The sequence below is a fragment of the Oncorhynchus nerka genome, linkage group LG26 (genome assembly GCF_034236695.1).
Source record: "Oncorhynchus nerka isolate Pitt River linkage group LG26, Oner_Uvic_2.0, whole genome shotgun sequence".
In the NCBI taxonomy this organism is placed as follows: domain Eukaryota; kingdom Metazoa; phylum Chordata; class Actinopteri; order Salmoniformes; family Salmonidae; genus Oncorhynchus; species Oncorhynchus nerka.
The window spans coordinates 41,920,600-41,936,546 of NC_088421.1; the positions used below are offsets into that span (position 1 = coordinate 41,920,600).

At 46.2% G+C, this 15,947-nt stretch overlaps 1 pseudogene; it reads left to right on the top strand.

The window, feature by feature from the left end:
* Nucleotides 1-2,063: 2,063 nt before the first annotated feature.
* Nucleotides 2,064-15,947, top strand: part of LOC135559545 (vesicular glutamate transporter 1-like) — an 88,751-nt pseudogene continuing 74,867 nt past the window's right edge.

The window sequence follows — 15,947 nt, forward strand, 5'->3', positions numbered from 1 at the left end:
TCTGACTGAATCTATGTCAGTGTAAAAACTCTGCGTGTGTGTGTGTGTGTGTGTGTGTGTGTCTGTCTGTCTGACTATATATATGTATATATGAGTTGTTTTGAAAGATGTCTTACCTCAAGTATGTATGTGTTGTTGTCTAATAAGAGGATTGTACTGTTATATACCAAATAAAGTATCATTTTGAACAGGTTGTTCCGTGTTTGTCTTTGGCTTCTATTCCTCCTAGGTCAGGGCTCTCCAAGTCCGGTGATGGGGAACTACTGGGTGAGCAGGCTTTTGTTCTATCCCAGCGCTAACACATTTCCAATAAGGATCTGCATAACTGATCATGGCCTTGAGATATGTTAAGAAAGGGGGTTGAGATAGGTAGATAAAGGGGGTTGACATAGGTAAATAAAGGGGGTTGACATAGGTAGATAAAGGGGGTTGACATAGGTAGATAAAGGGGGTTGACATAGGTAGATAAAGGGGGTTGAGATAGGTAGATAAAGGGGGTTGACATAGGTAGATAAAGGGGGTTGACATAGGTAGATAAAGGGGGTTGAGATAGGTAGATAAAGGGGGTTGACATAGGTAGAATAAATATCTATTATATTTTACTGTGTTCTATTCTGAAGAAGTGGTCCAGTGGGTGAGCAGCCTCCGAGGTTATGATGGAGTTTTACAGTGTATTGGATTTTAAAGAGGCAATCGGCTTTAGAATAGAACAAGAGATTAGAATATAATATAAATACTTAATTGTCTGTTTTGTGAGAAACGGAAATATCATATATTTAAAAGTCCAAACAAAGATAGGCTACATAAGGTGTGGATAGGCTGAAGCTAAAAAAAAAAGGTCCAACCGAAAACCTGTGGAACTTCCTTTAAACTGCTGCTATCGATGGTCCTATTGGGCAGCCTACCCCTGGCCCCTCCTAGTTCCCTTCACCATAACTCCTCCTTTCTCCTGAAGTGTAGGTCTACTCTCCTTCACTAGGCTACTTCCCATACATCTAAAAGCATTGGATTGGTGGAGGCATTTAGGCTAGAGGGGGTTTATACCAAATTTATTTTACCAGTGATTTCCTTCAAATCAGTGAAGGGGAAGTTAACAAGTGCAAACTTTGGGAGGAAGGAGAGATAATTGCGTCTTACATCTCTACAGATCGGTGTCCCACCCTCAGGGCGGTTGAGCTAATGTGCGGTAATGTGATTAGCATGATGTTGTAAGGAACAAGAACATTTCCCAGGACATAGACATATCTGATATTGGCAGAAAGCTTAGCTGTACTGTTCCATTACAGTAGCTATTACAGGGAAAGAATACCATGCTGTTGTTTGAGGAGAATGCACAGTTATGAACTTGAAAAGTGATTAATAAACCAATTAGGCACATTTGGGCAGTCTTGATAAAACATTTTGAACTGACATGCTATGGTTCATTGGATCAGTCTAAAACTTTGCACATACACTGCTGCCATCTAATGGCAAAAATCTAAATTGCGCCTGAGCTGGAATAATACATTATGGCCTTTCTCTTCCATTTCAAAGATGATGGTACAAAAAAAAGGTTATTTTTTCTTTGTATTATCTTTTACCAGATCGAATGTGTTATATTCTCCTACAGTCATTCTACATTTCCACAAACGTCAAAGTGTTTCCTTTAAAATTGTATCAAGAATATGCATATCCTTGGTTCAGGTCCTGAGATACAGGCAGTTAGATTTGGGTATGTCATTTTAGGCGAAAATTGAGGGGGAAAAGGGGCGGAAACTTTTAACCACTGTCGCCATCTAATGTGAAAGTAAGTGGCCGCCAGATGGCAGCATGAGTGGAGAGACTGGTCACGAGGCAGTGCGTGTCAAAAATAAGTGGATGACAAAAGTTTTAGTATCGTGTTTTTTAATCACATGGCGACAAAACGATGTTTATTACTTTTATCATGTCAATTGATTAAAATAATTTAAAATGGCAGCCTTGGCTTTAATATATGCAGAGAATAGGCCTAGGCTACTCGAAATTGGATAAGAGCTCTAACAATGTTGTTTCGAGAGGGAAGTGTAAACTATCCTGTGAAAGAAAAGTCACTTCCGAATGGGCGCAATAATAAAGATAGGCCTGCCTATAGGCTAGACTAGGCTACATCTAAATGTTGGCTATTGTATTTAGAAATATACATTTTATGACAAGCAATTTCTGTTGTGTATAGGAGCGCAAGAAGTGGTAGGGATGTACTGATGGAGTGTGTAAGAGAGAGAGAGAGAGAAAGAGAAGGACTGCGCTTAGAGCTGGAGTGCGCGCGGGATAGCACACCGGCTGGATCGGGGAGTCGCGAGGATGGAGATCCGACCAGACAGGTTTAAGGCGGTTGCAGCCAAGAATCTGGGAAAGATACACAGGTACCTCCTTAACTTCTTAAGAATCGCTTATGGCTTGCCTTATTTTTATGTAAACCGTTTGTTGAAAATAGCTTTTTCTATAGGCTTCGGTAATTGATCACCATCTGCTACCCATTCCCAATTCTTACCACCCTATAACTTTTATTGGTGATATTCAAAGCCCAAAAGGGCAACTGTTCGTGAAAGTGACTAAAAAGAAATGGCACTTTCAGACAATGTAGCGCCACGGTCGATACCTGGATCTCAGTGACGCGCGCTGTATGCTAGGCGCACCTGGACTCGTTTGGACAGTGTGCGCTCAGGGGCACCTGGACTCGTTTGGACAGTGTGCGCTCAGGGGCACCTGGACTCGTTTGGACAGTGTGCGCTCAGGGGCACCTGGAGTCGTTTGGACAGTGTGCGCTCAGGGGCACCTGGACTCGTTTGGACAGTGTGCGCTCAGGCGCACCTGGACTCGTTTGGACAGTGTGCGCTCAGGGGCACCTGGACTCGTTTGGACAGTGTGCGCCCAGGGGCACCTGGACTCGTTTGGACAGTGTGCGCTCAGGGGCACCTGGACTCGTTTGGACAGTGTGCGCTCAGGGGCACCTGGACTCGTTTGGACAGTGTGCGCTCAGGGGCACCTGGACTCGTTTGGACAGTGTGCGCTCAGGGGCACCTGGACTCGTTTGGACAGTGTGCGCTCAGGGGCACCTGGACTCGTTTGGACAGTGTGCGCTCAGGGGCAACAGAAAAATGGCAACATCTGGTGTGCATCCAGAGATGGGGTGGGCATTATCACTAGAAAACTAGAAAAACTCAAACAAATCGAGAGCGTGTATGTTATGAAATTCGATTCGGATGGGCTGTATAACATTGTTCAATACTCCAGTCGAAATGTGTTGATGTAAATTGATTGTAGCCGGGTTGGGGTCAATTCGAACTGAATGCAGTCAATTCAGGAATTAAACTGAAAGTCCAATTCAATTATTTGAAAAGGGCATACATTTTCAGTGTCTTCTCAATAAACTGGAAAGTACCTATTTATTTCAGAAGTACCATTTTTTTAAATTTCACTTCCTAAATGAACTGCTTTAAATTAAATTCGAATTGCCCCCAAACCTTGTATTGTAGGCTACCTAGATTGTTTCGGTCTTGGCGTTCAGGTGAGATGTGCCACTCTTGGTTTCAGCAGAGAGTGCGTGCGGTATCTGGGACCTGTGTTGCTCTGAGAGGTGTGATTACATAATGTTTTCGTGCGTAATTGACGCGCACTGGCCGATTGAGAAGGTTGTCCAAGTGGAAAGGAATAGAGAGAATCAGATTAGCCTCATGTAACATGGATGGTCCCCGGTGCCGATGACAGACCGAAACATCGACAGACAGACAGACAGGACACTCAGAAAGACAGTCATACAATACCCATCGCCATCCTAATTGTCGCGTGTTCAATCAAGTGGTTTTACATTCAACCTGACGGTTCGTTGCAATGGCTCTGAACATGTACATAGTTGGAAAGGGATTTTAAACTTCCCCTGCAACTACAGGTGCGGATTATAGGCCTAGCTTTTCGCTATGCAAATGCAGTGGTCACGTGCATCCACTTGTTTAATAAATCATGTTTCCAATCTATTTTATTTAGTAACTTTGAAATGTATTCCTAAAAAAAGCCATATGGCGTTCAAATAGGCCTACAATAAAATAAAAAGCCCTAGTCATTGTTATGAGGACCAGATTTATAGATGTGTTTGCACAAAATCATCTTTCAACATGAACATTTCATCACATTAGACTAAATGTCCATCATTTTAGCTTGGAATTAACTCATTGGGATATTTAGGCTGTGATTAAAATTGGAAATATTGTCAAATCAATAGAGGTCTTTCCAATAACTTTTGCCAGGTGTATTAATTGATTGATTGCATTTATTGGATAATTAAATGTATCGCGGTGCTCCAGCTCCAGCCAGACGAACTTCCGTGGGTCGACTAGGCCTACAGGTTATTTTGTCAGACGGATTCTCCGTCGGTCGACTGGACACTCAGGCAGGAGTCACTGCTAAACTAAAGGCTATAAAATAGGTGTCGAAAAAATTGGCATTTTAAAGCTCCTGCAGCCTCCTGTCGAAATCCTGAATCGAAGCATAACTCCAAACGTTTTGAAGATTTCAGAAATCTCACGTTTTCTTTATTTTATTATTATTAGCCCATTATTAATATCGTTTACATGTTTTATATATGTTTACAACAGCATGGCCTAAACAAATGCAGCGTTACGGAAGGAAAAACCTGTGAGAAAACACAATTTCATGTTCATTTAAACCGGTAGATAATCTACATAATAAATTACCATATACGGTTTAAAATAGAATATTAAAAAGTGATCAATTGATCGTCTGTTTAGGTGACAAAAAAAATGAGAGATTATAGTCATTGATAGGGCAGCAAACTCGAGCTCTCCCGGGGTTTGAGGTAGCAACCAAACATATAAATCCCCATCCTGAAATAGCCCGTTTCTCCGCCCAGCTGTCGGTCCACGCAAATCCCCTAACTCTACCCCTCCCACATTCCCACTCCAAGCCCAGCCCACTGTCACTTCCTCTCGCCCCCCTCCTCTCACCCCACCCTCATTCACAGACCAGCCTACTCCATCATCTCATCCGGGGCCCCGGATTAAGAGTGTAAGGGCACGCGAGTCAAATCGCTTTTTTCCCTGGCTCTCGTGAGGCACGTGCGTGCTGGTGTCCAATGCTATTTGCTTTGAAATACTGTATGTGATTGGATTTGATTTATTTATATAGGGCCTTTCTACCAATTCTTTCTACCAACTGAGGTAGTAGGCTAAAGGAGGTACTGAAAGCGCTTTACATAGTAGGCTAAAAGGGGAAAATCACCTTCTTCCATGACTGTGAGGGCTCACCCTCAGAGGAATTAGCTATATGACTGTAGTGTATCAGACTGAGGGCCCAGAGGAACTAGCTATATGACTGTAGTGTATCAGACTGAGGGCCCAGAGGAACTAGCTATATGACTGTAGTGTATCAGACTGAGGGCCCAGAGGAACTAGCTATATGACTGTAGTGTATCAGACTGAGGGCCCAGAGGAACTAGCTATATGACTGTAGTGTATCAGACTGAGGGCCCAGAGGAACTAGCTATATGACTGTAGTGTATCAGACTGAGGGCCCAGAGGAACTAGCTATATGACTGTAGTGTATCAGACTGAGGGCCCAGAGGAACTAGCTATATGACTGTAGTGTATCAGACTGAGGGCCCAGAGGAACTAGCTATATGACTGTAGTGTATCAGACTGAGGGCCCAGAGGAACTAGCTATATGACTGTAGTGTATCAGACTGAGGGCCCAGAGGAACTAGCTGTATGTATCAGACTGAGGGCCCAGAGGAACTAGCTATATGACTGTATCAGACTGAGGGCCCAGAGGAACTAGCTATATGACTGTAGTGTATCAGACTGAGGGCCCAGAGGAACTAGCTATATGACTGTAGTGTATCAGACTGAGGGCCCAGAGGAACTAGCTATATGACTGTAGTGTATCAGACTGAGGGCCCAGAGGAACTAGCTATATGACTGTAGTGTATCAGACTGAGGGCCCAGAGGAACTAGCTATATGACTGTAGTGTATCAGACTGAGGGCCCAGAGGAACTAGCTATATGACTGACTAGTGAGGAACTAGCTATCAGACTGAGGACTGCCCAGAGGAACTAGCTATATGACTGTAGTGTATCAGACTGAGGGCCCAGAGGAACTAGCTATATGACTGTAGTGTATCAGACTGAGGGCCCAGAGGAACTAGCTATATGACTGTAGTGTATGAGGGCCCAGAGGAACTAGCTAGACTGTAGTGTATCAGACTGAGGGCCCAGAGGAACTAGCTATATGACTGTAGTGTATCAGACTGAGGGCCCAGAGGAACTAGCTATATGACTGTAGTGTATCAGACTGAGGGCCCAGAGGAACTAGCTATATGACTGTAGTGTATCAGACTGAGGGCCCAGAGGAACTAGCTATATGACTGTAGTGTATCAGACTGAGGGCCCAGAGGAACTAGCTATATGACTGTAGTGTATCAGACTGAGGGCCCAGAGGAACTAGCTATATGACTGTAGTGTATCAGACTGAGGGCCCAGAGGAACTAGCTATATGACTGTAGTGTATCAGACTGAGGGCCCAGAGGAACTAGCTATATGACTGTAGTGTATCAGACTGAGGGCCCAGAGGAACTAGCTATATGACTGTAGTGTATCAGACTGAGGGCCCAGAGGAACTAGCTATATGACTGTAGTGTATCAGACTGAGGGCCCAGAGGAACTAGCTATATGACTGTAGTGTATCAGACTGAGGGCCCAGAGGAACTAGCTATATGACTGTAGTGTATCAGACTGAGGGCCCAGAGGAACTAGCTATATGACTGTAGTGTATCAGACTGAGGGCCCAGAGGAACTAGCTATATGACTGTAGTGTATCAGACTGAGGGCCCAGAGGAACTAGCTATATGACTGTAGTGTATCAGACTGAGGGCCCAGAGGAACTAGCTATATGACTGTAGTGTATCAGACTGAGGGCCCAGAGGAACTAGCTATATGACTGTAGTGTATCAGACTGAGGGCCCAGAGGAACTAGACTGTAGTGTATCAGACTGTAGCTATATGACTGTAGTGTATCAGACTGAGGGCCAGAGGAACTAGCTATATGACTGTAGTGTATCAGACTGAGGGCCCAGAGGAACTAGCTATATGACTGTAGTGTATCAGACTGAGGGCCCAGAGGAACTAGCTATATGACTGTAGTGTATCAGACTGAGGGCCCAGAGAGGGCCTAGCTATATGACTGTAGTGTATCAGACTGAGGGCCCAGAGGAACTAGCTATATGACTGTAGTGTATCAGACTGAGGGCCCAGAGGAACTAGCTATATGACTGTAGTGTATCAGACTGAGGGCCCAGAGGAACTAGCTATATGACTGTAGTGTATCAGACTGAGGGCCCAGAGGAACTAGCTATATGACTGTAGTGTATCAGACTGAGGGCCCAGAGGAACTAGCTATATGACTGTAGTGTATCAGACTGAGGGCCCAGAGGAACTAGCTATATGACTGTAGTGTATCAGACTGAGGGCCCAGAGGAACTAGCTATATGACTGTAGTGTATCAGACTGAGGGCCCAGAGGAACTAGCTATATGACTGTAGTGTATCAGACTGAGGGCCCAGAGAACTAGCTATATGACTGTAGTGTATCAGACTGAGGGCCCAGAGGAACTAGCTATATGACTGTAGTGTATCAGACTGAGGGCCCAGAGGAACTAGCTATATGACTGTAGTGTATCAGACTGAGGGCCCAGAGGAACTAGCTATATGACTGTAGTGTATCAGACTGAGGGCCCAGAGGAACTAGCTATATGACTGTAGTGTAGACTCAGAGGAACTAGCTGAGGGACCCAGAGGAACTAGCTATATGACTGTAGTGTATCAGACTGAGGGCCCAGAGGAACTAGCTATATGACTGTAGTGTATCAGACTGAGGGCCCAGAGGAACTAGCTATATGACTGTAGTGTATCAGACTGAGGGCCCAGAGGAACTAGCTATATGACTGTAGTGTATCAGACTGAGGGCCCAGAGGAACTAGCTATATGACTGTAGTGTATCAGACTGAGGGCCCAGAGGAACTAGCTATATGACTGTAGTGTATCAGACTGAGGGCCCAGAGGAACTAGCTATATGACTGTAGTGTATCAGACTGAGGGCCCAGAGGAACTAGCTATATGACTGTAGTGTATCAGACTGAGGGCCCAGAGGAACTAGCTATATGACTGTAGTGTATCAGACTGAGGGCCCAGAGGAACTAACTATATGACTGTAGTGTATCAGACTGAGGGCCCAGAGGAACTAGCTATATGACTGTAGTGTATCAGACTGAGGGCCCAGAGGAACTAGCTATATGACTGTAGTGTATCAGACTGTATCAGACTGAGGGCCCAGAGGAACTAGCTATATGACTGTAGTGTATCAGACTGAGGGCCCAGAGGAACTAGCTATATGACTGTAGTGTATCAGACTGAGGGCCCAGAGGAACTAGCTATATGACTGTAGTGTATCAGACTGAGGGCCCAGAGGAACTAGCTATATGACTGTAGTGTATCAGACTGAGGGCCCAGAGGAACTAGCTATATGACTGTAGTGTATCAGACTGAGGGCCCAGAGGAACTAGCTATATGACTGTAGTGTATCAGACTGAGGGCCCAGAGGAACTAGCTATATGACTGTAGTGTATCAGACTGAGGGCCCAGAGGAACTAGCTATATGACTGTAGTGTATCAGACTGAGGGCCCAGAGGAACTAGCTATATGACTGTAGTGTATCAGACTGAGGGCCCAGAGGAACTAGCTATATGACTGTAGTGTATCAGACTGAGGGCCCAGAGGAACTAGCTATATGACTGTAGTGTATCAGACTGAGGGCCCAGAGGAACTAGCTATATGACTGTAGTGTATCAGACTGAGGGCCCAGAGGAACTAGCTATATGACTGTAGTGTATCAGACTGAGGGCCCAGAGGAACTAGCTATATGACTGTAGTGTATCAGACTGAGGGCCCAGAGGAACTAGCTATATGACTGTAGTGTATCAGACTGAGGGCCCAGAGGAACTAGCTATATGACTGTAGTGTATCTGTAGACTGAGGGCCCAGAGGAACTAGCTATATGACTGTAGTGTATCAGACTGAGGGCCCAGAGGAACTAGCTATATGACTGTAGTGTATCAGACTGAGGGCCCAGAGGAACTAGCTATATGACTGTAGTGTATCAGACTGAGGGCCCAGAGGAACTAGCTATATGACTGTAGTGTATCAGACTGAGGGCCCAGAGGAACTAGCTATATGACTGTAGACTGAGGGCCCAGAGGAACTAGCTATATGACTGTAGTGTATCAGACTGAGGGCCCAGAGGAACTAGCTATATGACTGTAGTGTATCAGACTGAGGGCCCAGAGGAACTAGCTATATGACTGTAGTGTATCAGACTGAGGGCCCAGAGGAACTAGCTATATGACTGTAGTGTATCAGACTGAGGGCCCAGAGGAACTAGCTATATGACTGTAGTGTATCAGACTGAGGGCCCAGAGGAACAGACTGTAGTGTAACTGAGGGCCCAGAGGAACTAGCTATATGACTGTAGTGTATCAGACTGAGGGCCCAGAGGAACTAGCTATATGACTGTAGTGTATCAGACTGAGGGCCCAGAGGAACTAGCTATATGACTGTAGTGTATCAGACTGAGGGCCCAGAGGAACTAGCTATATGACTGTAGTGTATATCAGACTGAGGGCCCAGAGGAACTAGCTATATGACTGTAGTGTATCAGACTGAGGGCCCAGAGGAACTAGCTATATGACTGTAGTGTATCAGACTGAGGGCCCAGAGGAACTAGCTATATGACTGTAGTGTATCAGACTGAGGGCCCAGAGGAACTAGCTATATGACTGTAGTGTATCAGACTGAGGGCCCAGAGGAACTAGCTATATGACTGTAGTGTATCAGACTGAGGGCCCAGAGGAACTAGCTATATGACTGTAGTGTATCAGACTGAGGGCCCAGAGGAACTAGCTATATGACTGTAGTGTATCAGACTGAGGGCCCAGAGGAACTAGCTATATGACTGTAGTGTATCAGACTGAGGGCCCAGAGGAACTAGCTATATGACTGTAGTGTATCAGACTGAGGGCTGAGGAACTAGCTATATGACTGTAGTGTATCAGACTGAGGGCCCAGAGGAACTAGCTATATGACTGTAGTGTATCAGACTGAGGGCCCAGAGGAACTAGCTATATGACTGTAGTGTATCAGACTGAGGGCCCAGAGGAACTAGCTATATGACTGTAGTGTATCAGACTGAGGGCCCAGAGGAACTAGCTATATGACTGTAGTGTATCAGACTGAGGGCCCAGAGGAACTAGCTATATGACTGTAGTGTAGACTGAGGGCCCAGACTGAGGTAGCCCAGAGAGAACTAGCTATATGACTGTAGTGTATCAGACTGAGGGCCCAGAGGAACTAGCTATATGACTGTAGTGTATCAGACTGAGGGCCCAGAGGAACTAGCTATATGACTGTAGTGTATCAGACTGAGGGCCCAGAGGAACTAGCTATATGACTGTAGTGTATCAGACTGAGGGCCCAGAGGAACTAGCTATATGACTGTAGTGTATCAGACTGAGGGCCCAGAGGAACTAGCTATATGACTGTAGTGTATCAGACTGAGGGCCCAGAGGAACTAGCTATATGACTGTAGTGTATCAGACTGAGGGCCCAGAGGAACCCAGAGGAACTAGCTGATAGAGGACTGTAGTGTATCAGACTGAGGGCCCAGAGGAACTAGCTATATGACTGTAGTGTATCAGACTGAGGGCCCAGAGGAACTAGCTATATGACTGTAGTGTATCAGACTGAGGGCCCAGAGGAACTAGCTATATGACTGTAGTGTATCAGACTGAGGGCCCAGAGGAACTAGCTATATGACTGTAGTGTATCAGACTGAGGGCCCAGAGGAACTAGCTATATGACTGTAGTGTATCAGACTGAGGGCCCAGAGGAACTAGCTATATGACTGTAGTGTATCAGACTGAGGGCCCAGAGGAACTAGCTATATGACTGTAGTGTATCAGACTGAGGGCCCAGAGGAACTAGCTATATGACTGTAGTGTATCAGACTGAGGGCCCAGAGGAACTAGCTATATGACTAGTGTATCAGACTGAGGGCCCAGAGGAACTAGCTATATGACTGTAGTGTATCAGACTGAGGGCCCAGAGGAACTAGCTATATGACTGTAGTGTATCAGACTGAGGGCCCAGAGGAACTAGCTATATGACTGTAGTGTATCAGACTGAGGGCCCAGAGGAACTAGCTATATGACTGTAGTGTATCAGACTGAGGGCCCAGAGGAACTAGCTATATGACTGTAGTGTATCAGACTGAGGGCCCAGAGGAACTAGCTATATGACTGTAGTGTATCAGACTGAGGGCCCAGAGGAACTAGCTATATGACTGTAGTGTATCAGACTGAGGGCCCAGAGGAACTAGCTATATGACTGTAGTGTATCAGACTGAGGGCCCAGAGGAACTAGCTATATGACTGTAGTGTATCAGACTGAGGGCCCAGAGGAACTAGCTATATGACTGTAGTGTATCAGACTGAGGGCCCAGAGGAACTAGCTATATGACTGTAGTGTAGACTGAGGGCCCAGAGGAACTAGCTATATGACTATAGTGTATCAGACTGAGGGCCAGAGGAACTAGCTATATGACTGTAGTGTATCAGACTGAGGGCCCAGAGGAACTAGCTAGAGGAACTGAGCTAGAGGAACTAGCTATATGACTGTAGTGTATCAGACTGAGGGCCCAGAGGAACTAGCTATATGACTGTAGTGTATCAGACTGAGGGCCCAGAGGAACTAGCTATATGACTGTAGTGTATCAGACTGAGGGCCCAGAGGAACTAGCTATATGACTGTAGTGTATCAGACTGAGGGCCCAGAGGAACTAGCTATATGACTGTAGTGTATCAGACTGAGGGCCCAGAGGAACTAGCTATATGACTGTAGTGTATCAGACTGAGGGCCCAGAGGAACTAGCTATATGACTGTAGTGTATCAGACTGAGGGCCCAGAGGAACTAGCTATATGACTGTAGTGTATCAGACTGAGGGCCCAGAGGAACTAGCTATATGACTGTAGTGTATCAGACTGAGGGCCCAGAGGAACTAGCTATATGACTGTAGTGTATCAGACTGAGGGCTCAGAGGAACTAGCTATATGACTGTAGTGTATCAGACTGAGGGCCCAGAGGAACTAGCTATGACTAGTGACTGTAGTGTATCAGACTGAGGCCCAGAGGAACTAGCTATATGACTGTAGTGTATCAGACTGAGGGCCCAGAGGATCAGACTGAGGGCCCAGAGGAACTATATGACTGTACTAGCTATATGACTGTAGTGTATCAGACTGAGGGCCCAGAGGAACTAGCTATATGACTGTAGTGTATCAGACTGAGGGCCCAGAGGAACTAGCTATATGACTGTAGTGTATCAGACTGAGGGCCCAGAGGAACTAGCTATATGACTGTAGTGTATCAGACTGAGGGCCCAGAGGAACTAGCTATATGACTGTAGTGTATCAGACTGAGGGCCCAGAGGAACTAGCTATATGACTGTAGTGTATCAGACTGAGGGCCCAGAGGAACTAGCTATATGACTGTAGTGTATCAGACTGAGGGCCCAGAGGAACTAGCTATATGACTGTAGTGTATCAGACTGAGGGCCCAGAGGAACTAGCTATATGACTGTAGTGTATCAGACTGAGGGCCCAGAGGAACTAGCTATATGACTGTAGTGTATCAGACTGAGGGCCCAGAGGAACTAGACTGAGGGCCCAGAGGAACTAGCTATATGACTGTAGTGTATCAGACTGAGGGCCCAGAGGAACTAGCTATATGACTGTAGTGTATCAGACTGAGGGCCCAGAGGAACTAGCTATATGACTGTAGTGTATCAGACTGAGGGCCCAGAGGAACTAGCTATATGACTGTAGTGTATCAGACTGAGGGCCCAGAGGAACTAGCTATATGACTGTAGTGTATCAGACTGAGGGCCCAGAGGAACTAGCTATATGACTGTAGTGTATCAGACTGAGGGCCCAGAGGAACTAGCTATATGACTGTAGTGTATCAGACTGAGGGCCCAGAGGAACCCAGTGTATCAGACTGAAGAGGAACTAGCTATATGACTGTAGTGTATCAGACTGAGGGCCCAGAGGAACTAGCTATATGACTGTAGTGTATCAGACTGAGGGCCCAGAGGAACTAGCTATATGACTGTAGTGTATCAGACTGAGGGCCCAGAGGAACTAGCTATATGACTGTAGTGTATCAGACTGAGGGCCCAGAGGAACTAGCTATATGACTGTAGTGTATCAGACTGAGGGCCCAGAGGAACTAGCTATATGACTGTAGTGTATCAGACTGAGGGCCCAGAGGAACTAGCTATATGACTGTAGTGTATCAGACTGAGGGCCCAGAGGAACTAGCTATATGACTGTAGTCAGACTGAGGGCCAGACTGAGGGTGTATCAGACTGAGGGCCCAGGAACTAGCTATATGACTGTAGTGTATCAGACTGAGGGCCCAGAGGAACTAGCTATATGACTGTAGTGTATCAGACTGAGGGCCCAGAGGAACTAGCTATATGACTGTAGTGTATCAGACTGAGGGCCCAGAGGAACTAGCTATGAGGGCCCAGAGGAACTGACTGTAGTGTATCAGACTGAGGGCCCAGAGGAACTAGCTATATGACTGTAGTGTATCAGACTGAGGGCCCAGAGGAACTAGCTATATGACTATAGTGTATCAGACTGAGGGCCCAGAGGAACTAGCTATATGACTGTAGTGTGTCAGACTGAGGGCCCAGAGGAACTAGCTATATGACTGTAGTGTATCAGACTGAGGGCCCAGAGGAACTAGCTATATGACTGTAGTGTATCAGACTGAGGGCCCAGAGGAACTAGCTATATGACTGTAGTGTATCAGACTGAGGGCCCAGAGGAACTAGCTATATGACTGTAGTGTATCAGACTGAGGGCCCAGAGGAACTAGCTATATGACTGTAGTGTATCAGACTGAGGGCCCAGAGGAACTAGCTATACTGAGTGTATCTGAGGGCCCAGAGGAACTAGTGTGACTGTAGTGTATCAGACTGAGGGCCCAGAGGAACTAGCTATATGACTGTAGTGTATCAGACTGAGGGCCCAGAGGAACTAGCTATATGACTGTAGTGTATCAGACTGAGGGCCCAGAGGAACTAGCTATATGACTGTAGTGTATCAGACTGAGGGCCCAGAGGAACTAGCTATATGACTGTAGTGTATCAGACTGAGGGCCCAGAGGAACTAGCTATATGACTGTAGTGTATCAGACTGAGGGCCCAGAGGAACTAGCTATATGACTGTAGTGTATCAGACTGAGGGCCCAGAGGCTAACTAGCTATATGACTGTAGTGTATCAGACTGAGGGCCCAGAGGAACTAGCTATATGACTGTAGTGTATCAGACTGAGGGCCCAGAGGAACTAGAGGGCTCAGAGGAACTATATGACTGTAGTGTATCAGACTGAGGGCCCAGAGGAACTAGCATATGACTGTAGTGTATCAGACTGAGGGCCAGAGGAACTAGCTATATGACTGTAGTGTATCAGACTGAGGGCCCAGAGGAACTAGCTATATGACTGTAGTGTATCAGACTGAGGGCCCAGAGGAACTAGCTATATGACTGTAGTGTATCAGACTGAGGGCCCAGAGGAACTAGCTATATGACTAGCTAGTGTATCAGACTGAGGGCCCAGAGGAACTAGCTATATGACTGTAGTGTATCAGACTGAGGGCCCAGAGGAACTAGCTATATGACTGTAGTGTATCAGACTGAGGGCCCAGAGGAACTAGCTATATGACTGTAGTGTATCAGACTGAGGGCCCAGAGGAACTAGCTATATGACTGTAGTGTATCAGACTGAGGGCCCAGAGGAACTAGCTATATGACTGTAGTGTATCAGACTGAGGGCCCAGAGGAACTAGCTATATGACTGTAGTGTATCAGACTGAGGGCCCAGAGGAACTAGCTATATGACTGTAGTGTATCAGACTGAGGGCCCAGAGGAACTAGCTATATGACTGTAGTGTATCAGACTGAGGGCCCAGAGGAACTAGCTATATGACTGTAGTGTATCAGACTGAGGGCCCAGAGGAACTAGCTATACTGACTGAGGGCCCAGAGGAACTAGTGTATCAGACTGAGGGCCCAGAGGAACTAGCTATATGACTGTAGTGTATCAGACTGAGGGCCCAGAGGAACTAGCTATATGACTGTAGTGTATCAGACTGAGGGCCCAGAGGAACTAGCTATGACTGTAGTGTATCAGACTGAGGGCCCAGAGGAACTAGCTATATGACTGTAGTGTATCAGACTGAGGGCCCAGAGGAACTAGCTATATGACTGTAGTGTATCAGACTGAGGGCCCAGAGGAACTAGCTATATGACTGTAGTGTATCAGACTGAGGGCCCAGAGGAACTAGCTATATGACTGTAGTGTATCAGACTGAGGGCCCAGAGGAACTAGCTATATGACTGTAGTGTATCAGACTGAGGGCCCAGAGGAACTAGCTATATGACTGTAGTGTATCAGACTGAGGGCCCAGAGGAACTAGCTATATGACTGTAGTGTATCAGACTGAGGGCCCAGAGGAACTAGCTATATGACTGTAGTGTATCAGACTGAGGGCCCAGAGGAACTAGCTATATGACTGTAGTGTATCAGACTGAGGGCCCAGAGGAACTAGCTATATGACTGTAGTGTATCAGACTGAGGGCCCAGAGGAACTAGCTATATGACTGTAGTGTATCAGACTGAGGGCCCAGAGGCTATATGACTAGTGTATCAGACTGAGGGCCCAGAGGAACTAGCTATATGACTGTAGTGTATCAGACTGAGGGCCCAGAGGAACTAGCTATATGACTGTAGTGTATCAGACTG